The sequence below is a fragment of the Saccopteryx leptura genome, chromosome 1 (assembly GCF_036850995.1).
Source record: "Saccopteryx leptura isolate mSacLep1 chromosome 1, mSacLep1_pri_phased_curated, whole genome shotgun sequence".
NCBI classification, from domain to species: Eukaryota; Metazoa; Chordata; class Mammalia; order Chiroptera; family Emballonuridae; genus Saccopteryx; species Saccopteryx leptura.
This window is the reverse complement of record NC_089503.1, coordinates 323,463,766-323,489,433: the sequence shown is the minus strand read 5'-3', so window position 1 is coordinate 323,489,433 and position 25,668 is coordinate 323,463,766. Positions and strand designations below refer to the sequence as shown.

The window sequence follows — 25,668 nt, the reverse complement described above, 5'->3', positions numbered from 1 at the left end:
GAATTTTGCTTTTATATTTTTCTAGCTGTTTAGGTGCAAATAATGCTTATGAATAGTAGTAACCTTTAATAACCTTTATCTGTATAACCGGTTAAAGTTTGGGAAAAAAATTTATTTAAATTTCAAACAATATAATGTCCATTGAAATACTCAGAGTTTTTGCAAATGTTTATGTGCAGACACACTTTTGGGACTTGAAAAATAAGATTTAATAAGTGGTATTTATCCATGTCTTTAATGAACATTTGCTGTGCTTTCTTTTTTTGATGTATGCTAGTTTTATATATGAATGGTTTACTTGAGTTATAAATTAAAAACAAGTCATAGATAAATATAAGAAAGTTAATAGTAAAATTAAAGTGTTAATTTTTCTTGGTTATAGTTGAAAGAAGTATATACTGTTTTGGTTATTATATAGTGATAAAAAATTTCATGATAAAATAATTATCAGTGGTCTCTAAATTAGAATTTAAAAATATTTTATTCTAACACTTTTCACTATACCCTGATGTTTACATAAAAATTAAAATCTATTGAAATTTAAATTCTCCCAAAGTGTGCCAAGAACACACTTTGTTCATGCATTCAGTATTCATGACTATGAAGAAATTAGTCTATTTGACAATAAAAATTACCATGTAGAAAACAACAGATAGGCATTCTCCCAAAAGAACAGGGAATAAGAAGTAACAGGGATGAAAAAAAAAGAAAAACATTTTAAAAACATTTGAATTGGGATAAGAAACAGTGAATCTAAATACATATTTATAAAGTGATTTTGCTTTTCTGATTAAAAAGTAAAATGTTTACAAATAATTTAACTGTTTTTTATTTTATTTAGAAAATTAACAGGGTAACATTGATCAATAAGAGTACCTAGATTTCAGGTGAACATTTGTATAGCATTTGAACTGTGATTATGTTGTATGTCCATCTCCCAAAGTCAAATCATTTTCCGTCACCTTATTTTTTTCCCACTTTTACACCCTTCCTTCCTACTCACTCCCCCCTCACCATTCACTCAAGTCCCCTCCCCCTCCTTCATGTCCCTTTCCCCTGATAATCATTTCACTTTTATCTATGTCCATAAATCTCAATATTATATCTGACCTATGTGTAAAATCATACCATTCTTAGCTTTTTCTGATTTACTTGTTTCACTCAGTATAATGTTCTCAAGGTCCATCCATGTTGTCGTAAATGTCACCATGTCATCATTTCTTATGGCTAAGTAGTATTCCATTGTATATACGTACCACCTCTTCTTTATCCAATCTTGTATTGAGGCGCACTTTGGTTGTTTCCATGTCTTGGCCACTGTGGATAATGCTGCAATGAACATTGGGTCGCATGTTACTTTATGTAAAGTTTTTGAGGTAGATACCCAGTAGAGCAGTGGTTCCCAACCTTTTTTGGGCCACAGACCAGTTTAATGTCAGAAAATATTTTCACAGACCGGCCTTTAGGGTGGGATGAATAGATGTATCACATGACCGAGACAAGCGTCAAGAGTGAGTCTTAGACGGATGTAACAGAAGGAATCTGGTCATTTTTAAAAAATAAAACATTGTTCAGACTTAAATATAAATAAAACAGAAATAATGTAAGTTATTTATTCTTTCTCTGCAGACCGGTACTAAATGGCCCACGGACTGGTACCAGTCCGCAGCCCGGGGGTTGGGGACCACTGCAGTAGAAGGATTGCTGTGTCATATGATAGTTCTATTCTTAATTTTTTGAGGAACCACCATACTTTCTTCCATAATGGTTGTACTAATTTGCATTCCCCGCAGCAGTGAATGAGGGTTTCTTTTTCTCTACAGTCTCTCCAACACTTATTATTATCTGTCTTGTTGATAATAGCCAATCTAACAGGTGTGATGTGGTATCTCATTGTAGTGTAGGTTTGCATTTCTCAAATAGCTAGCAAAGATGAGCATCTTTTCATATATCTGTTGGCCATTTGTATATCCTCTTGGAAGAAGAGTCTGTTCATGTCCTCTCTCCCCAGTTTTGGTTTTTTTTTTTTTTTGTATTTTTCTGAAGCTGGAAATGAGGAGAGACAGTCAGACAGACTCCCGCATGCTCCCGACCGGGATTCACCCGGCACGCCCACCAGGGGCGATGCTCTGCCCACCAGGGAGCGATGCTCTGCCCCTCCAGGGTGTAGCTCTGTTGCGACCAAAGCCACTTTAGCGCCTGGGGCAGAGGCCAAGGAGCCATCCCCAGCGCCCGGGCCATCTTTGCTCCAATGGAGCCTCGGCTGCAGGAGGGGAAGAGAGAGACAGAGAGGAAGGAGAGGAGGAGGGGTGGAGAAGCAGATGGGCGCTTCTCCTGTGTGCCCTGGCCGGGAATTGAACCCGGGACCTCTGCACGTCAGACCGATGCTCTACCACTGAGCCAGCCAGCCAGGGTCCCAATCTCCCCAGTTTTTAATTGGACTATTTGCTTGTTTATTATGTATTCATTAGAGATACTGATCTGTAGTTTTCTTTCATTGTGTTGTCCTTGCCAGGTTTTGGTATGAGGGTTTTGTTGGCCTCATAAAATGTGTTCGGAAGTATTGCTTCTTTTTCTATTTTTTGGAAGACTTTGAGAAGGATAGGTACCAAATCTTCTTTGAATATTTGTTAGAATTCACTAGTGTAGAAATAAATAAAATAGAGAAAAACTATAAAGACAAGTAATATAATGAAAAGCTGGTTCTTTTGAAAGATCAATGACATTGACAAACCACTAGCTAGACTCATTAAGAAAAAGAAGGACTCATATAAACAAAATCCAAAATGAAAGAGGAAAAATTACCACAGACATCATAGATATACAAAAGATCATAGTAGAGCCTGAACTGTGTTGGCACAGTGGATAAAGCGTCAACCTGAAATGCTCAGGTCGCTGGTTCAAAACCCTGCACTGAGCTGGTCAAGGCACCTATGAGAGTTGATGCTTCCTGCTTTTCTCTCTCTCTCTCTCTCTCTTTCTTTCTGTCTTTCTTCTGTAAAATGAATAAATAAAAAATAAATAAAAAATATTATAGTAGAATATTATGAAAGATCATATGCCACCGCATTCAAGAATATAGAGGAAATAGATAAATTCCTAGAGTTATATATGGTGCTCCTAGACTGAGCCACAAAGAAGTGGAAAACTTAAAGAGATCTATAAGCAAGGAGGAAATAGAAACAACTATCAAAAATCTCCCCAAAAACAAAAGTCCAGGACCAGATGGCTACAGTTTTAACTTTCTATGTGAGTGCTTTCTGGGTTGTGTAATGTGATGGTCCAGGACATTCTCTGTTACAAATTGGTCCACATATGTTTCTGGATATTTATATACATAAAGATATAAATATGAGTACATAAGCATTAAGCTTCCATGGGTTATTTACTCTCTATTCCCTTTGATATCATTTAGGAGAATGCTGCCTGAATATCACATAGCCTCATATATATCTGCACATACACATGATTGATACATATACACATATATGTGGGTATTGTACATGTGATATTTTATAGATATTTCTTACTATTTTAAAACTCCTCATAGTAGAAAGAAAATTGATAAATGCTTAAAATGTTTATGGGTATCCAGTTATCCCTTAGCATTTCCAGAGGATTGCTTCCAGGAAGCCCCATAAACACCAAAATTTGTGGATGCTCATATCCCATATATAAAATGGCATATAACATATACACATCCTCCTGTATGTATTAAATCATCTTTAAATTACTTACAGTATCCATTACAATATAAATGCTATGTCAATAATGGTTATACTGTATTGTTTAGGAAATAATGACAAGAAAAAAGCTGTGCATATTTGTACAGACACCACCATCATAGGCCTAACTATGTAGTATACAATGTCAGCAACAATGTAGCATTTTCTTCAGATCCACAATCTGTTAAATTCAGGGATGGGGGGCTGTGGATACAGAGGGTAGACTGTACCACCTTTCTTTACTATTGTGTATGTGTGTGACATTTCTTTATTTCATACACGTAGTTCTTGAAAAATTCAATAAAGAAATAATGGGATTTGTGGTTGAGGTTATATCACTATTTAAAAGAAACTTTGTCACTCTTCTTACTTTGAAGGTGGCATAGGTACTTGAAGATTCTAAAGGTCCTTGATTACTTAAATATTAATGCTGAGAATCACTACAGAATTATTCATAGAATAAGTATAACTTTGACATCGTTGAGGAAAAAAACGTATAATTGCTCTACTTCATGCAATATTAAATTCAAAATATATTGATTAAGTACCTGCTAAACATTCCAGGGACTAGTACATGTGTATATGTGTGCCCGTAAAAGAAACAAAGTCACAGCCCTTTCTGAGTTTGTAGTTCCCATTTAAGGATACATGATTGTTCATGGTTTTAATATTGTTTGTAATGAGCTAATTGCACTTGTAACTAGGCACCTGTCATCCCTTTTAATTGAAAGCACTTTTGAGAACTTCACTGTTAATGTTGTGGGGTTTTTTTATAGGATAGAACTGACTAAGGGAGACAGAAGAATCCCTTTGAAATGTATACAGAAGTACATAGAAGTAGATGTCTTTTGTCTTTTTGGACATGTTTAAAAATCTCAAGGTAGAATTTTAATGATAGAATTTTACAGACAGAATTTTTAAACTTCCAAGTGCACGACATTGCTCTTTGATCATGTGGGAGGAAACCTGATTATAGCCAGGACTGTGAACTGAAATGGGAAAACAAATCCACCTTACACCCAGCAAGATAAACATTATTGACTCCATTATGGACTAAATGTATCTGCTATTTACTGTGCCATTTTATTTACATTCCCTTTTTCCCTTTTCAGGCTCATTTATTATGCATGCCATTCCTCCCATTTATATTCATTTCTTTTTCGTTGTGTTGTCCAGTTTGATGCATGATAATTATACTTGCAGGCAGTCTTTGTTCCCACCCCAAAACAGATGGAATGATAGATGAAATGTAGTGCTGGAGAAGGAGAAATTCTTAGAATGATGTTAGCAGGAGCTGTTTATTTTTTATGATAATTAGCATTTGTTGTTGTCGTGGATGAATGCTTTTAAACACCCTGAAAGTCTGTTATAGCTCTGAATGATGTCCAAAAATGATGGAGGAGAATTGGCTTCAGAAACAAAGCTGTGTTTCTGTCAGTCACTTTGGAGCATATGATTCATTTTAAATTTAAAGTAAAAATAAGTTGGATAGCTGTCAGCTTGAAAGCAATTCCAGGATAAGTTGTGAATATTTGCTTGAAAATCCCTGTGTTTCATCTTTGTTTATAGATCAGCAGTCCATTAACAAAGAACTCTGGATTAGTAAACAAGTCTGGCTTCTATTCTCAGTTTTGCTACTAAATTACTGGTACAGCTTTAGGGAATAAAAGAAGGGAATGGGAATGACTATAGAAAGGAGTTATAATGCAGTAGGCATCGTGGTTATTGCTATTATACTGCTTACAAAAATTAGGTGATATTTGAAAATGGATATGAAACAATAAAAGCATTTGATTTTTTTAATATTAAACAAGAACATCAGAAAAGCAAACGACAAGTCAAAGAAAGTTGTTTGAATATGCAAATGAAATGCAAAACCAACTTTATTTCATTGGTGAAAATGCACTATACAAAAGGCTGAAAGTACTGGAGTATCTGCATTTTCCCTGATCTCCAAGTTTTTGTGAGGAGTATATATAAACTATTTCACTTCCGTAACTGCTTCCTCTGGTGACTGGCTCTTCTGCCCACCAACAGCTCAGGACAGAAACTTGAACATCTTCCTTGATTCCTTCTTTTCACTGGACCCACAATCAAATTTTAACCATTGCAATTCTACACCTCTATGATATCTCAAATTTATGCATCTTTTTTGTCATCTCTCACCTGGATTTTCACTAACAGCCTTCTTATTGGTCTTCTTACTTCAAATCTGTGCCCACTAACCCAGTCTCTATACTGCAGATCGAGTAATCTTAAAAAAATGCAATTCTGATCCATTGTCCTATTAATAGTTTCTCATTGCTCTAAGGGTTCAGTCAACATTTTTAAAAGGCTTATAAAACCTGACATGCTCTAGTCCCTGTACCTCTCCAATGACATTTGAGTCTAATATTTTGCTTATGACTTTCCAAATGAGCCACTAAACTTCCTTCAGTTGCTGAAAATGCTATTCTGTCTGCTTGAAAAGCTCCCATTTTGGCCCCCACGCCTCCTGCCCACTAAATGTACACACCAGTGCATGTATGCGTTTGCACATACTCCCTCATGCCTATCTCCTAGGCTTAGGTTTCACAAAGAAAGACTGCCCTTTTTCAGCCATGAAGCCTGAAGTAAGAGTCCCCCAACATATCCCCATAGTACCATGCTACTCACATGACCGTCCCTACAGAAAATTGCACCACATTATGAATAACTTTTTGGCTGTATTTTCTCCTAGATCAAATACATGTCAAACTGGAATGGAAGCTAAGGCTGCTCATTGTGCTATCACTACCTCCTAGATGTTTCCTGGCTCACAAAAGTTACTCAGTAAATATTTAAGAAATGAATGTGTTAAGAAGTATTATAATATCCATTGTTTTGACAAAAACAACAACAACAACAATGGATTAAGTAATCGGCCCTAGGTCAATTTAGGTTAGGTAGTTTTTTAGTACTTGTCATCAAGTAAAATATTCACAAATAATTTTTAGATTGATAGACATAATTTCTTTCATCATTGAAAGATTTTCATAAGAGCTAGAGTGAATTGGGCTTCTATCCAACTGTAATTAAACTTATATTTACTCATTTAATTATTTGAACATCATAAAGCATCTTCTGTATACAGCTGCTATGTTAACCACAAGGATAGCATTATAGATAAAACTTTGACTATCACCATGGGCTCAGAGTAGAGTGTTTGTGTGTGTTTGGAGTGGGGGAGAACATGTGAGCAGGACATTATTATAGTGTGGCAAATGCAGACAAAAGGTAAGAAAGCAATATTGTGGAAGCCTAGGAGAGGAAGATTTTAAAGCTGCCTAAGGAATGCAGAGGAGAGTTTTGGAGAAGGTGGCATTATCATGAAGTGATAATCAGGTTACAAGTAGGAATACTTTAACTAGAGGAGGAGGGTGCGAAGGGTGCAACCAGTGAACATGTGAAGAAGCTAGAGGAGCCAGTTTGTCAGGGAATGCAAGCATTTCATTATGACTGAGCTTCATAGACAACGAAGATGAAGAATGATGATGGAGAATTTATAAAATGTCAGGATAGGAGAAATCACAAAAAGCTTTCTACTAGCTACTCTGCCCTTCCTTCTCCCCAGAGTACCCTGGAATCTGCATGGTTAAAGCAGTATCAGTCATGTTTGTGTGACATGACCCTACTTTCCAAGTCACCTATTTAATTCCTTTTAGTTTTCTTTTTGCATGAGAGAAGGGGAGACATACAGACTCCCACATGTGCCACCAACAGGATCCACCTGGCAAGCCCCCTAATGGCCATGCTGTGCCCATCTAGGCTGTTGCTCAGCAACAAAGCTATTTTTAGCAACTGAGGCAAAGGCTCTACAGAGCCATCCTCAGTAGGGGGGGGGGCAACTTGCTGGAACCAATCAAGTCATGGCTGCAGGAGGGGAAGAGAGAGAGAGAGAGAGAGAGAGAGAGAGAGAGAAGGGAATAGGAGAGTTAGAGAAGCAGAAGGTTGCTTCTTCTGTGTGCCCTGACTGAGAATTGAATCTGAGACATTCACATGCCAGGCCGACTCTCTATCAGTGAGCCAATGACATAGACAGAGAGAGGTATTGGGTAGCCTGGACTATCATGGTTACTATGGTCTTTGATGTCAAAGCATTCATTCTGGATTGAAATTTTGTCTCTCTTGTATAATTTTCAGCAAATTACTTGACTTTAAAAGCCTGAGTTAAAAAAAAAAAGCCTGAGTTGACATATTTATAAATTGAAGAAAATGCATACTTTAGGGGATTGTAGTCATGACTAGCGGAATATTATATGTAAAATCTCCATAGAGCCACATAGTGGAGCTTAAAACTCACAACACAAATGTCATGGACTATGTTACATTTATTCCTTATCATCTGAGAAAAAAATTATTATTAATTCTACTTTTTTAATATGAGAAAATTCAGATAGAAAGAATTGAAATAAATTTCCCAAGGTTACATAGCCAATAGATGGTAGATCTGGGTTTTGACCCTGGACAGTCAACTCCAGAACCCACTCGGTTAAATACCGTGATATATTGTTAGCTGTTATGTTTTTATTTGACTCATTTTGTTGTCATTGTTTTTTTAAAAAAGAATGACACAATCAGAATTATTTGTGTTAAAGTCTCTCTGACAATAGTGTGAAGAGTATCTTGGGGCTACTGAGATGTGTTGTGAGACCAGAGAATTTCTGACTTAGTCTCTCACAGAGATTGTGATGAAGTGATTTTGAGATAGGAATTCTAGGAAGATTTAGGAGATATATAAAATATTATAGGATTTAGTAACTAAGGGGCGGGAGTGATGGAGACAATTTAAGAATGGCCTCTATGTTTTTGGTCTAGGTTACTAATCTGTGGCACATTTACCTAAAAGAGGAAAACAACAACAACAACAACAAAATTTGAGAGAGGGTATAATAAATCGGGTTCTTAACACATTAAGATTGAAGCAACTATGAAATATTCCCTTGGAATCATTCAGTGGTGTTGGAGGTCTTAGTATATCCTGAAAAATAGTAATTCAGTATAGATATATTTATAGGTATATTAGGCTTTCATTGGTATTTTTCTGGCCTCCATTTGGACTTATTTTGTCACATGAGGAAATGAAGAAAATACACATACAAAAACAGAATGATAGTACAAGACAGTGTAGAGTAAGTAGTCATGGAGATGAACATAAACATAAAAAATAATTTAGAAGAAAGAATGTAAGTATTTAAAATTAATGAAGAAAAATCAGTTATTTCTTCAGGTATATAATTTTTAACATGTGAAGCTTTGATTTATGTCTATTATATGAACATAGAAAAAAAAAGTCCAGGGCTTTTATCCTAAGCAAAAGCAGAAATATTTTCTTTATTAACTTTATTAATTTAAAGCATATTTTTAGACTATGTTCTAGATATATCTGTGTGTACTTTTGGCTTTGTCAAAATAAAATGTAGAGTTAACTAATAATAAAAATTAATTTTATTTTATCTTAGACCTATGGTTAAATAGGAAAAAATAAAATAATTCAGTAAAATGAGTTAGTATGAAAATATATGTTTCTGTAGGATAACTTTTGAATAATATTACAATTTTTGTATTACAAAACATCACTAAATAATTTCAATTTTGTTTCAGAGAGTGGAGTAATTTGGATCTAAGATGATTATATGTTGTACATTCTAAATTCAAATCTTTAAGTTTTCTAATTCCAAGTATATATATATATACTTAGCAATTATGAGTTAAACTTAATTAGATATAGTTGATTGCATAGCTTGATGTACTAGTATTTTCACAAAGTAGATTTTGCTTGAACAAAGTTTCTTTATTTCTATTTAAGCAAACATAAAACTAATTTGAATTTATACATATTACGTGGGTTCTGAGTATATGAGAGTGAATATTTTAAAACATTCATAGAACTAATTCTTTCTCTAAGTTTTAAATTTTTTTAATATATGCAAACCTTAAAAAACAACAACAAAAAAATTTCTAACCTATAACAATCACAAAATTCACATTACTGCCTATGGTAAAATAAATACATATGTAGGTCTAAACAAAAAAGCAGGGGAGGATCTGATACCAAACTTCAATGATTAGTAATATTTGCCTTTCTTGGAAAAAAAACAAAGTGAGAATAATTCCCTGGTCAAAGCTAGACAGTGCCAATTGTTCTAAATTTAAATCTGGAACATTAGCCTGGCCCTATTGATAGTTACTTTTCTCGTAGCCTTTTTCTATTCTTGTTTGTCTCCCTCTCTGAGCAGCATAGAGATAGGCTTAGTACTTATATTATCTCTCTGATTCATGTCACAATTTTGACTACTTTTTTTAAGTGGAAAAATAAAGCTCTCCTATTTTGGCTTCTGTTCCATCATTTTCTATTACCTTCTTCTTTTCAGCCATTTAGTCCTATTCTTATACTCTAGAACTCTATTCTTTCCTTGGTCCTTAACAAGCTGATGTTATTCAAGTTTTCTTGTTTTCTACTTCTTCACCCCACTCTCCCTAAGTGAATACGTGGACTCATGGGTTTCTATTTGTTTACTAGAAACTAGCCCATGCCTTACTCTGCCTATGCAGTCATGTGCTACTTAATGCCGGGAATAGGTTTTTAGAAATGTGTTGTTACACGATTTCACTATTATGTGAAGATCATAGAATGCACTTACACAAGTCTAGATGCCTCACCCTACTACACAAGTAGGCTGTATAGTATGCCATCATTGTAATATATGGTCTGTTATCCACCAAAACATGTTATACAGTGCGATACTGTATGTTGTAGATTCACTGATCTACAATTTCATTTGTTTCTACTGAGCTCCATACTCACAGATCTAGCCACATCTTTACATGGATGCATCAAAGGCACATCTAACTCAAAATGATAAAAACCAAACTTATTATCTGTACCTCAAAACTTGCTTTTTCTCCTGTATTTTCCTCTTTATCAGGTTACTCAGTCAGATCCTTTGTGACAATTCTAGATTATTGTCTTCCTCTCATCCCTTTTTTCCAATTGATCATTTAATTTTATTGCACATCTTTCAAATTTAGTTCAATCCTCTATCCTGCTACCTGTCTTAGTTAACTCACTTATCATTTACTACCTAACCATGTCTGCCGACTGCGTAATTTAACCTCATCTATCTGATGCAGGCATGCATCAGACCAAAAGAAATGGTCTTTTTAACAATGATAGTCTGGCCATGTCAGTTTCAGGCTTAAAGCTGTTTGATGGCTCAATCTTTAGAAGAATGAGTGCTAATTCCTCAACATGACACATGCAGCCTCCATCATTGGCACTCTCATGCCTCTGTGATTTTACTTCCCTGGTATTCCCTTAACACTTATACTACAACTGTCCTTATGTAATTATAGTTCTCCCTTTCCAATCATACTCTGCTGTCACATGGTCTCTTTTGCTGTGCAAAAATTGTTCTCTCTCCCTGTCAAGCTCTTTCCCCTTGGTAATGATTCACTACTTTCAGGATGCATCCTAAAATATTCTTACAAAGTATAAATGTGAAGTAACCTTCTCGACTCCTACTCATGTGAGCTGATAATGCTGTTCTTTGTGTGTATAGGCAAGAGTTAAATTAGTTGTTAAAATGAATTCATCATGAGTTCTGTAGTAAAGCTTATTTTCATCAGGATCACCGTCCTAACCCATTTAGCAAGGGTGTTGCTTTCCTGGGCATGAGAGGTCTAATTATTTATAATTAATTCACCTGTTTATTTACTTCTTAATTTTTTACTTTAAATTTATTCCTTTGTTTTGTCCTCCAAAATTATCAGACATTTGCTACGTGTCGGCACTCTTCTAGGTAATGGAGATAGAAGAGTGAACAAAACTGACAAAAATTCTTTGGTGGAGTTTGCATTCTAGTTTGGGTGGTAAACAGTAACAAAATTAATATGTATACTATATAGTATCAAATGCGGTAAGTGTTATGGAAAGAAATAAAGTAGGGGAAATATATAGCGTGCAGCTTAGTATTACAATCGTAAGTTATATTGTCAGAAGTGACTTTATTTGTTTGGTGACGCTTGGCCAATGCTTGAATGAGCTGAGAAAATATGCCATGGGAGTGTGAAGGAAGAGTGTTTCAGAGAAAAAGCAAGGAGAAAAAAGTAAGTAGGGGAGAAAAAGTTAAAGAATTTCAAGGAAGGGATTTTGTTTCTTTGTGTTTTTAGAAAAGGAGTTTGGGAAAATTGAAGATTTTTATGACATTGTTTTATGTGCATGCATGTGTATTTGTGTATAAATGTGCAAAATATTACATATGTTTCCTTATTTTCTTGACAACAGTAATGTCATTTGGTTAAAAATAACTCAGTGTAGAGACTTTTCGGCAGAGGGGCTCATTTTTATATGAGTTACTTAGTAATGATTATGGTCCATTGCACCAACCCCTAAAAAAGTGACTGAATTTATTTTAAAATACAATAATATTTCATGTAAAAAAAAAAGAAAAATGAGTCTAATATGTGTCTATTTCTGCAAGATGTAGTATATTTTTTTATCAGGTAATCAGTTAAAAATATATTGATTTGGTATCAGACACACATTTTAAAATTTCAGAATCTGGATGCATTACAACCGAGGTTTGATGCTCGTGGTACATCAGGCTAACGCAACTGACTTCTAAAGCACTTTTCTCTATCCTACTCAGTATTGTGTCAATGTTTATCTTGTTTTAAATATAAGGTATGTACAATATATTTGGGGACAAAATTATCTAGAATTAAAATTTTTGAGAAGGCAGGAAAAGGTTAACACCCAAAGTCTAGGGTAATTGTTCATAATTATTTCAATATTATTTCAGATGAAATATGGCATGGTGTCTATTCTGATAGTGTTTCAGTGACTCAAAAAAGAACTCAAAAAATGACTTTATTTTGTATAAATGCATTAAATACATACTAAATCTACCGGGTGATAAACAGCCTTGACTAGTAAAAGCTAATGACAATACAAAGCCTTAAAACTCTCCTTTCTCCCATATAACTACCAAAGATGTTATTTTACTATTCATAAATGCTTGCATTTCTGTAAACCCAGTTATCTTTCCTTTGATAAAACAATATTTATTATATAACAAATTTTAAAATTAAAATCCAGGGTGACGTTGATCAATAAGAGGACACAGATTTCAAGTGAACATTTCTATAGCATTTGAACTGTTGATTGTATTGTGTGCGCACCACCCAATGTCAAATCGCTTTTTATCACTGTATTTTTCCCTCTTTACTCCCTTCCCTTCCACCCTCCTGCCTCTGGTAAGCACTTCACTTTTTATCTATGTCCATTAGTGTCAGTTTTATATCCATCTTCTGTGTGAAATCATATCATTCTTAGCTTTTTCTGATTTACTTACATCACTCAGTATAATGTTCTTGAGGCCCCAGTAATGTGTTCTCAAGTAATGTGATTGCTGTGCTACTGTTAAAGCTAAAGATTCCTAGGCTAACTTTTATGATTCAGTAACTCTAGGGTTATATCCAAGGACTTGCAATCAGATGAGACATTATTAGTGTTTACCAATGTCTGATTATCTCTTTTTCTAGACTTCATCAGATTAGTTTCCTCATCTTCAACTTTAGGTTTGTCCACGTAGATAGCTATAGTTGAAGAAATGTGAGCAGTAGTTTTGCTCAGTTTTAGGTAGAAGCATTTAATTACCTGGCACTAATTCTTCAGCTTACTCATTCCCTTCTTTTTTTTTTTTGAAGTTTATTTTTATTTATTTATTTATTTTTAAATTTTATTTAGAAAATTAACAGGGTGGCATTGATCAATAAGAGTACATAGGTTTCAGATAAATATTTCTATAACATTTGAACTGTTGATCATGTTGTGTACTCATCACCCAAAGTCAAATCATTTTCCATCACTTTATATTTGTCCCTCTTTATAACCTTCATCCCACTCCTTCCCTATCTTTCTCTATTATGTCTCTTACCCCCTGGTAAGACACATCATTTTATCTGTGTCTACCTCATTCCCTTCAATAGCTATATGTCAAAGCACCCTAAAATACTGAGCCAAAATATTGAAGATAGCAGCCCTGGACAATTAATTATTTAGGTTTATTATGGACCTTGCTTTTATGAGACATATAGTTTTGTTCTGCTAAATCACTGTGATTTGGGGATGAATTTTTCCTACAATGTAACCTAGTCCAGTAGTTCTTGGACTTCACTGTGCAATAAAATAATTAGAAGAACTTGGTAAGCACACCTTGCTATGCTTACTACCCATTTTTGATTTAGTAGATATAAAATGTGGCCTGAGACATTTTTTTTCTAATAAGTCACCAAGTGATTATTATGCTACTAGTTTAGCAACCACACTTTGAGAACCATTGATTCATTGGATCTTGAATATTATGCATTTTATAGACAAAAAAAAATTTTAATAATTTTAAACATCTTTGAATGATTAGTGATTTAATATTGTCAAAATTATCCATTACTTATTAAAAATACTTATTCAGTTGTCTGAACTTTCACTCTAAGTAGTTTTTTGGGGGTTGTTTTTTTTTTTGTATTTTTCTGAAGCTTGAAATGGGGAGGCAATCAGACAGATTCCCACATGCACCCGACCGGGATCCACCCCGCACGCCCACCAGGGGGCAATGCTCTGCCCATGGGGGCATTGCTCTGTTGCGACCAGAGCCACTGTAGTGCCTGAGGCAAAGGCCATAGAGCCATCCCCAGCTCACAGGCCATCTTTGCTCCAACGGAGCCTTGGCTGCAGGAGGGGTGGAGAAGCAAATGGGCGCCTCTCCTGTGTGCCCTGGCTGGGAATCGAACCCGGGACCTCCGCACACCAGTCTGACGTTCTATCACTGAGCCAACCGGCCAGAACCTCACTCCAAGTAGTTTTAATTGTGCTAAATACTCTTGTTTTTAGAGTAAAATAGCTTTACATTCAATTTAATGTAGATGGAGAACCTTACACTTTAAATATAGTAAAAATTATCATGTGTAAAGTAGTAAGAATTAGAGTAATCTAGCATTGATAAAGTGATTTATAATATCCATTTCAGCAAATTTACAAATAGTTGTACTTTTTAATTTAACTTTAAAAAAATTTTTTCAAAAAGTACTAATTGCATGACTAATGATTCTTAGTTGTCAATTAAGCATATTTTAAAATCTCCTGTTCCATTTTCACAATTAGCTTTTTATCCTTTTATCCAATTGAAATAATTAGATTGGCATTAAAGAAAGAAAATTAAGTCAACCCTTGAAATATTAACACTAACTTTTTAATTACCCTATTAATTACACAATGAAAAATGACAAACTGTAATTTCCTTTCCTAAAGTATGACTGAAGGTCATAGAGCTATCTTATTGGCATATTGAGAGACCAAAGCAAAGATGCAATTTTTTTTTCTTTTAAATATCATCAGATGTCATTGGAAACTTTGCCAAGGAACTAGATTACTATTTTAAATATAATCTTTAAACATTGTTTTATCTCTTCTTAAAGGGAACATATTATATATTAAGAAGTAACATGACACTCAATAGCCAAAAAACAAACAATCCTATTAAAAAATGGGTAGAGACTATTTTGCTTGTTAGTTCATTTTGTTCATTAGATTCCACAGATTAGTGAAATTATATGGTACTTTTCTTTCTCTGACTGGCTTATACATAGAGAGAAGGCTGACAGTTGTTGGGGGGGGGTACTGGGTGGAAAGGATAGAAGAAGTGAGTAAAAAGGGTCAAAAGAGAAAACTGATGGACACAGACAATAGTGTGGTGATTGCTGTGGGGAGGCGGAAGGATGAGGAGGAGGGTATGGGGGAATAAATGGTGATGGATGACAGCTAAAATTGGGAGGGTGAATATACAACATGTATAGAGATATTGTAGAATTGGGCACTTGAAACCTGTAAAATTATGTTATCCAGTGTTACTCAATAAATTCAAAATGATGACCACAATAAGTCTAGTTAGCATCCGTCACCATATATATAACTACTTCTCTTGTCAAGTAGGGATGCCCAAGAATAGAAACAACAAGGTCGAAAGAGATCATGAAGGGTCTGACATGCCCTAAAGTTAGAGCATGTACTCATTTAAGAGTTAAGTACGCTTGGTCAAGGCAGCCCTGTGGAGGGAGCTGACTCTAAAACTGGAAATGACTGAATATCGCTGTACAAGTTGGATGCAGATGTAGGTTCCCAGAGGGGAAACAAAGGCAATCTTGGTTTGAGCTTCAGAATGTTGGTTACCAGGAATTAATAAACTTTCTAGGAGAAATTGATGTTATTAACTATTACATAAAAAAGCAAATTTATAAAAATTTATAACACATGGGGCACAATGCGATGTGTAGAGGGTGTTATGTTGAGTGGGACACCGGAAACCATGTCAACACAATAAAATAAAAAATTATAGCATATTTTAGCACATCAGAATGTTATTAAATTTTGTCATTATTCATGCTAGTCACTATATACATCTGGCTCTGCTTTCAGACACAGAAAATTACATTTCCCCACCCTCTTTGAAGTTAGGTAAGACCATGTGATTTTAGTTCACTAATGAAATGTGAGCCAAAGTACTAAATCACTTCTTGGTGCATATTTTAAAATCCAGTAATCAATTTGTCATTTTGTTCTCATACCATGATGATGATGATAACATGTGTCCAGACAGAGGTCCTGGCATAACTACAGTGTGTACAGCCACCCTGTCAATCAATGCTAGATCAATGGTAGGAGAGACAAATAAACTTGCATGTTTTTAAGCCACTGAGATTTGGAGGCTGATTTTATTAAACATAACAACAGCCTATCTTGACTGCTAGAAAAAGTAAGAAATAGTGGCTGTAAAAAGGCTTGATAACAAAGGAAAAAAAAGGGGGAGGAACCCTTAAAATTACCATAAACTAATCAAAAAGAGGTAAGAGCCACTGATTATTTTGATACTTACCTCTAAACTGTGTTGTTATATGAAAGTTTACTTATATCAGTTAGCAACTAGTGACCGAAATTCACTCTACTGAAGATATACTTTATAATTCTCTCACTCAGGAGATTAGCTTTTCTATCAGTAACTGTTGTATTATAACCCAATTTGTAATCTTGATATTATAGGTTTTGCTCCAATGTGTAAACTATTATCAATATTTCCTTCAAAAGGCAAAACATGAGACAAAGCAGGGTTGTTCTGCATCTCACAACAGACAATATATGTCAAATAAGAGTCACATGCACACCTGAAACCCATGTGATTTTATTAACCAGTGTTACTCCAATAAATTTAATTAAAAATAAGGTAAATAAGTTTTGAAAAAGTAAATTAAACCGTAAAAGCCAGATGGCTGTTTTGTCTTTCTATACATTTATTTATAAAAATGTAAAGATATCTGACACCTTTAAGATGTAAAACAGGTTTGTTCAACAGAACTGGAATGTGAAATGTAAATTCTCTGTCTCTCCTATGCAAGTAATGATTATGTTGTTCTTTAAAAAAATATCGAGTTTTGGAGTTAGTTGAAAATTTCCTTTATAAAACTGAATTATAAGTTGGTGATATTTATTGCATTATTATTTTTAAAAATCCTGGAATTCAGTGCTTTTGATTAGTTCTTATTTTTCCTCTAAGAGTATTGATGTTAAATTACATTTTAAATTGCATTAATGCACATTTATTTTGAATATGATTAGGACTTCTGCTCTTCACTGTCTAACACTAGAGTCAAATATAAAAGTTCAGCTTTGTTATTAAAGCTGTATTACAAATAAATGATATTTATAATATTTTGGGTTTTTTTTTAAAACCTATCACAATCTAGTGCTTGAACAGTATTTTCTATTTCTCCCATTTAAAAAAAAATTCATTTCAAAATTTCATCTGGAACTGTCTACTTTTATAAGAGATTTAGTTTATTGCTTCTCCTCCCAATAAGCTGTTCCAGGGAATTCATCTTTTTTATTACCTCTCCTCCTGGAACAGGTGCTGACATGTAGTAAATGCTCAGTACATATTTGTTGAGTGAATAAATGTGTAAAGATTATACAGATATAGGTCTATGAACTTGTATCTGGCACAACTACATCTCCCACTTACATTTCAGAGAAAGGTTTTTGTTTGTTTGTTTGTTTTGGTGATTTGGTTATAACTCTGCCTATATAGTTTAGAAAGTACAAAATTTACTTGTGTTGTTCTTAATCTACTTTATTCTTACCAGCTAGGCTTCTGGTAAAGTAAAAAGAAAACATAATTACAAAGGGGCATTAAGGGATCTTAGTGGGTGATGAAAATTTGACTTGACTATAGTAATAATTTCATGATATCAAAATTAATCAAATTTTGTCCTTTAAAAGTATACAATCTTGTTTACTTCAATCATACCAGAAAAATATGGAAACTCACACCAAACCAATACTAACATATCAACTTGCTTTATGTTACAACTACAACATTTCTGGAAATATTCTGCCCCTACACTTAGAGATGTGAAAAAGATATCACTATGGAAAATTGAGGATGACTTTGAGATTCTTTGTCTTCTAATTAGGAATATATGGGAAGCAGATAATAGAACATTTGGAGAAGAAAGTATGTTATTTATATTAACAGGGAGAAGAGCAACAGGAAAGATATAATGCATGAGAGATAAATTTCACTAATAATTAGCCCTGGCTGGTTGGCTCAGAGGTAGAGTGTTGGCCCAGTGTGTGGAAGTCCCGGATTTGATTCCTGGTCAGGGCACACAGGAGAAGCGACCATCTGCTTCTCCACTCCACCCCTTTCTCCCTCTTCCACTCCTGCAGCCACAGCTTTTAGCAAGCTGGCCCTGGGTGCTGAGGATGGTTCCATAGCCTCACTTCAAATGCTAAAATAGCTCAGTTGCCAAGCAATGGAGCAGTGGCCCCAGATGGGCATATGTCGCCTGGTAGGAGGATTACTGGGTGGATCCCGGTTGGGGTGCATATGAGAGTCTGTCTCTGCTTCCCTGCCTCTCACTTAACAACAAAAATCAATAATCACCATAACAACTGCTATTGAGAACTTGCTCCATGCTGTTTATGGTCTAAGTACTTAGCATGCGTTCCTCATTTTTCTAGTTTCACAACTTTGTTTTATTGTCATCATATATACCAGTGTGGGATCTGAGTTGTAAAAACAGTAAGGAACTTTTTAAAGGTGAAATATCCCTGTGTTAGTATCGGGATTTGAATCCCAATGAGAATCCAGCACTCACGTTCTTTGCTACCACTACCTTCAACACAAGTAAGAAAATACCAACAAACCACAGCTGAGCAGTGATGACAAAATGAATCAAACTGTTATGTGTATTGGAGGGTGAGGAGGGACTTGGTAGCTGAAGCTAAACAAGAGTCCAGTAGAAAAGTGTACAGGCCTGCAGAAAGCTTTAAACAAAAGTAACATTATGATACTGTATTTACAACTTTTATACTTTATGCATTTTTAAGGACTCAAAGTTTCTCCAAGGCTATAAAAGTGCATATTAAGCCAAGGTTTTATTTTATGAGACATAAGAAACTACAGCAGACAAGGAGATAAGCAGAGTTGAGTAATGATATATAGCGTCTCTAGTTTTACAGAGGATGAAGATTATATCAGAAGTAGCAGATTGTCACTCTAAAAAGGATGCATAATGTTCTTCATACAACTTGCTAAATCATTTGCTTTTTTGTGTGTTTTTTTTAACTAAAGATAAATAGCTTCTGCCATACAGTGAAAGGGCAGACAAAGCCAATTTAGATCATAGAAAAGTCTACCTGGAATACACAGTTGATGACAAGCACATGAAGCATTCATTCAGCATGGAAAGCAGAAGGCACTTACCACTGTGATGTACTAAATACAGTTTCAAATACCTATGGCTTAGGCCAGAGTTTCTTGTCCTTGAAACTGTTGGCATTGAGGATAGAAAGTTCATTGTTGAATGGTTAGCAGCATCCCTGGCCTCTACCTACTAGATGCCAGCCGCGGTCCCTACCCCCAGTTGTGACAATCAGATGTCTCCAGACATTGCCAAATGTCTCCTGGAGGAAATATCACCCCTGATGGAGACCTTGTAGCTTAGAAGCTATACATAGGCTCAATACAATCAGCGTTGGGCCAAACAGTGTCTCTATTCATTGGTCACATAAACATTTGTTAGTTGCTTACTGAGTGACTATTACCATTTCAGGTTCTTAAAGTACATAAATAAAGAGTATGAGATTTGAATTAAACCATGAATTACACTCTTCATTCATTCAGAACCACCAGTGTTCTGAATTCTATTAAATTAGTCTGATAAAGTAAAATGTATTCTATTAAATTATCAGTATTATATTAAATTATTAGACCATAAATTATAGGCCTTATTAATTCATATCTATATAGATATATTTTCAATGAATTATCATTTTTCTTGGAAAATGCATATGAAAATTGACTCAAATGATTTTTAGTGTTTCTTTTTTTAAAGTTATAGACTAAAATACTATTTCTCAATAGGATAAACTAAGGCTTGATTGAATTCAAAGCTATAAAGATTGTTTACCCAACTGTGATTCTATGTGTTTACTGTTTGAGTAATAATCATTATATCTTTAAATTATTTCTATTGTTAGAGAATTTAAGAAATAACTAAACATTCAGAGTAATTATCAGAACCATTATCTTTCCAGAAGCTTCTTTTTAACTATTTTGCCCCTCTCCATTCCCTCCAAGAAAGTAGTTCAAGTCCTGGAATAAAAACAAAGAAATAAATAAGCAAATAATAATAGCTTCAGAAACTGTAACACATATTTTATTTTTGTCATTTTATTTAATCATTTCAGGAAGCAAAGAGAAATTAGAGGCCACACAAGTCATTAATCCAAGGTCCCATGTTAATTAGTACCCCGTCTGGCTGAATCTAGTTTGTGCTTTTGCCATTCTACCACTTTACCTCTGAGTTCCAGTCGTTTGGGGTAATATTCAAAATGTTTAACAGTCAATGTCCTCATACCTGAGAGACGTTTACCAGCTGAGGATCAACTGTGACTTGCATAGATGATCCTAGTCCACATTCAAGTACAAGCCACATTTGATCTTTTAGGTAAAGTCTCATAAATTATTAGAACTGAGTTTCCTTCCTAAACTACTCTGAATGATCTCCTCTCAGTGAACTTGGAGATTTAAATTTTATACCAACAGGCAAATGAGTTTACAAAATGTTCAAGGTATTAACAGGGTCACCATACTCAGGGTAAGAATCAGGGAAGTGAGACCAAGTGCTAGCCAAGAGTGAAGGAAGTATGAGCCCAGACTCTGAGTCTGGTATGGTGCTGGCTGACACGAGGCAGCTGAGGAAGGGAAGGGAAGGCAGTGACTGTGAGGAAGAGGAGGGTACAGAAGCATTGAAGTAGCTAGTCAGAAAAGCCCTCAGTACCGGGTCTGAGCAGAGACCACACTGAGGGCTGCAGGAGACAGCAGAAAGGCCAGAAGAGCCTTTGCCATCTCGAGGCCTCCCAGGAATGTCTTATGTATTAAAATGGACTCAGTGCTCCTTGACAGACTCTGAAATGGGGCTTCTAGGAGATCCCGACAAATGACTGTTTCCTTTGACCAAAGCAACCTGAAAGCAGTTTCGACCCCATTCTTAGAATGAATCCAGATACCTAAATTTTCCTTCATCTTCCAGAGCACATAATTTGTCAGACCACAACTAAAGAACAAAGGATTAAAAAAAAAATCCCCAAAGAGGAATTATATTAGAAACTAATTACCATATGTCCCCATGTATAAGACGCTCCCATGTACAAGACACTTCTTAATTTGGGGGCCTGAAATTTGAAAAAAAGAAATGTATTACATAAAGTTGTTGAACTCAAGTTTATTTATCATAAAATTCATACAACTCCTCATCCGTGCAAAAAAGCAGTAAAACTGCAAGTAAAATAATTTACAACCACTGTGTAGGACACACCCAGTTTTTAGACCCCAAATTTTTCAAAAAACAGTGCATCTTATACATGGGGAAATACGGTAGTAAAGAAAGTCTAAATGACCAGAAACAGAAACATATCTTTCTCTGTTTGACAGAAAGAAGAGAAAAAAGCATGCAGTCTACTTGGTTCCTGGGTGGAACCAAGTGGTGAGCACTGGAGGGCTCACCAATGACGAGGAAAGGACGAGGAGACGTGGGCAGAGATCAAGTCTATCCATTTCCATTTCAGTTTACCAGTCTACTGCGTCTGAGGAATACTCAGTGGACAAAGAAAAGCAGCACCCAAAACTGCTTCATTTCATAATTGGCTGTGTTTAGGAACGTTGATGCTTGGGTGAGGGAGGGTGAGAGTCAGTGCCAGCCCCACAGAGAAAGTGACAGTTGGGGGCGGGGTTGCAGGGGGGCGGGGTCTCTCTGTGGAGACACCAGCCTGCACTTCCCAGCACCCACCACCCCTCTTTGCTTCATTAGAACTAATCTCCCCTAAATGGCCCATCATCTGTGCCAGCATGATTTTTTTCACATTTACTAAAAGCTTTTCCCCTGTTTTTTTTTTCTTTTGTTTCTAAGTAACTATTTAATTTCCTCTCCTCTCTATTTTGCAGTTAACTGACTTGAAACCTCTGATGTGAAATGGGGTTTGCAGACCAATTTCTTCTGTCTTTCTCTACATCCACCCTGAACACCCAGTCACAGCCACTGCATGTGCATTAACAGAAAGGCCCATTAGTGTGATATTGTTTTTGCACTTTTTGTAGACAAAGAAGAAAGAGGCCTCCAGTTGGAATGAACTCATTGTATCTTTTCTTTCTCTCTTTTTCTTTTTTGGAAAAAAATGTTTTCCTTTTAAATTCAGAAATGTAATGGCATTGAGGTCCTATATTGTTTTTATCTAAAATGTTTTTCTCCCATCTTTACTCTCCTAGATTATGATCAATTTTCCCCTAGAATGAATTATTCAAATTGAGCCCAGTATTCTGAATCCTTAGAAACAAAACAATGTCTTAGTACTTTGGGTCTATTCTATTCACTTATCACTTGGCACATTCTGCTTGGTATTGGCAGACAGTCTTTTTTCCAACGTATAATTTATTTCTCTAAATGTACTACAAACTCCTCAAGATTAAAGATCATAAAATTCAGTCATTCATTCAACAAATATTTTTGGATATCTTCCATATGGTAGATGTGCTCTAATCACCTGAGACAGATACAGGAAATAATCAGATAAAAATCCCTAGCTCCATGGGGTTTATATTATAGCAGAGGGAGATAGAAAATTAATCATCAATGTTCTAAGTTTATAAAGTGCATAGTATATTAGAAGGTGATACGTACAACAGGAAAAATAATAAAGTGATGTAGGATAAATCTGAACTCTAAAAGGAGAAGACTACAATTTTAAATACGTTGGTCAAGGTGGACGAGAGAGCAGGCCTGGTGCATAAATAGGAAACGAGCATTATAGACAAAGGAAATACTCTAAGGTTGAAAGTTGAAGAATGGAGTTGCTCTCTGCTGACTCCAGAAGGACTGTGCGCGGGACAGTGTACAGCTTTGGAGATATTAACTTTTGGGTATCTACAGACTTCCAGAAAGGGATGTAGTGGGCAGTTGAATGTAAGAGTCTGGGGATCCAGGAGGGTCTGGGCTGGATAGACATTTGAGAGTAATATCAAAGCCATGGAAATGGGTGAGATCAATATAGGAGTGAGTGTATATAATTCAAAGAAGACTGAAGTTGAGAAAAGATGGGTCTGTAAGACGAGAGAACAAAGAACTTGTGATATTCTATAAATAAAGTGAAGAAATGCTATCAAAGAAGCAGAGAGTGATATTACTTATCAGTAAAATGAAGGGTGTGACTTGACCAGGGAATTTAATAACCTGGAGGTCACTGTTAATCTTAATAAGAGCAGTTTTAATAGAATGGTGGGCACAAAAACCTTATCAGAGTGAGCTTAAATGTGAACGAGAAGTGGGAAATAAGAGACTGAGAGATGATGAATATAGACAACTCCTGCTAGGAACTTTTTCATAAAGGAGAGCAGAGCAGTGAGGTACTAGCTGGTGGGGAAGTTAGTGCAAGAGAAAACGTCTTTAAAATTAAATAACAGTATGCTTGATTGTGGAGAGAATTACAGTAGAAAAGAAAGACTTGATAACACAGAATGGAGAGAATTGTGGTCTATTCTAACAATATGAAGGAAATGCTCTTTTTTTTTCTAGCAGGTAGCATAGCAGTCTCCCTGAGGAGAGACCCAATCTGTGATTGCTTTGATAAGCCCAGTGGTAGATAGACCTCTAGGGTTTCTCTGTCAGCTGGTTAAGATCGAGAGAGTTAAGACAGAGTTTATAATTGCCACAGGAAAGAGGAAAAAGGTGTGTGAAGGGACAAACAATAATGCTTAGGAAGGAGACATTAGTGTCACATAATCAAGAAGAAAGATTTGGTGATTTTTAGAGTGTGTTGTGCCTTGTAATATAAGCCCTGTCCCCTGTCTCCCACTAATTTTTTCAGTAAAATCAACATGTGTAAGTTTTTAATTTAGAAAATGTTGAAATGTGCTGAAAGCTGTCTCAAGGTGGTAGACAGATTTGAAGAGTGAAACCAGAGCCAGCCATGGAAGGACACATCCAGGTTGCATGGCTGCTTTTCTCTGCCAGACCTCTGTCATCGTTGTTTGCCCCAGGCGGTGCTCATATATTTTATACCAAATTACCCACTTAGAACATTATACATGTCTAATTCTTCAAAGTCCTGCCTGGTAACATACTCCAGACTCCTAACTGACTGACTTCTTTGTTCTGACTTTCTGAGCTGTCATCTTAGCCTCGCTAGGTGCACAGCCTCTGCTTATCTTTCCCCATTCCCATCACTCATATTTTTTTTCCTTGTTCAATGTCAGGAAAACAGAACTTTTTAAAGTTCCCCAAACCCACCATAACAAATACTTAAAATAGAATGGTTTTACTGCCCAAACTTTTTATGAGCAAAAAATATTCAAACCACAGCACAATTCAGTGGGCTCCACAGGTGCTGTTGTCACTGTTGGAAGTTGGAGCTAAGTACTTTGGACATACCTGGAAATTAAGTTGCCCTTTGAAAGTTCAAACTGTGACATCAGAACAGAATGAATGAGAATGAAGAGTTGTAAATCTACCTTAACAATACAGGTTGGCCTCCAGATGAGCAAAATTCGATTATCTCCTGTTTCAAGATACTAACATCCACAAGGAAAGAATATGTCCATTTGAAAGAGGATAGATTAGACATATGGGTTTCTTAAAAAGAGGCTCAAACAGGAAAACAAAGATGAGACATCTAAAAAGTGTTTATGGAAAATAGATTCTTAGCTGATTTACTACTAATATGACCAGGATTATTGAACACTGGATAAAAAGATTTGAGTACTAGCTTTGGAAGAAGATTTCCAGGATTTGAATCTGGCTTTGTGACTTAGTAATTATGGGTCTTTGAACCTTACCCAGGCAACAGTGCCTTCATCATCTGCAAACTGGGGCTGACAATAGTATTTCTTCACAGAGTTCTTATGGATGAAATACAAACCCTCAATAAAAGCTATCTATAATTATTATACTCATTAGGCCAATTCCCTTTGTTCTGACTCCAAATTAATATTAAGTAAGCTTCAGATTACAATATGCTTTCTCATGTAATTTGAGAGTGCAGTGGCCATGCAATTCCAGTATTGTCATGCATGTGACAGATATAGGTCTCATAAATTATAAATTGGATTTTTGGTTTTATGTCACTCTCGTGAACTTGATTAATGCGACTCTATTATGTTAGCAATGTGGCATATATTTCAGAGCAATTCAAAGGTTTTTTGAGCTAAAGTAAAAATGCAAAAATTCAACATGGCCCTGGTTGGCTGGCTCAGTGGTAGACTGTTGGCCTGGCGTGTGGAAGTCCCAGGTTTGATTCCTGGCCAGGGCATACAGGAGA

The 25,668-nt window shown here is 35.5% G+C and overlaps 1 protein-coding gene across 4 annotated transcripts in view; it reads left to right on the top strand.

Annotated features, from left to right (window-relative positions):
- Positions 1-25,668, top strand: part of GRIK2 (glutamate ionotropic receptor kainate type subunit 2) — a 681,135-nt gene that overhangs the window by 236,069 nt on the left and 419,398 nt on the right. The window lies entirely within an intron of this gene.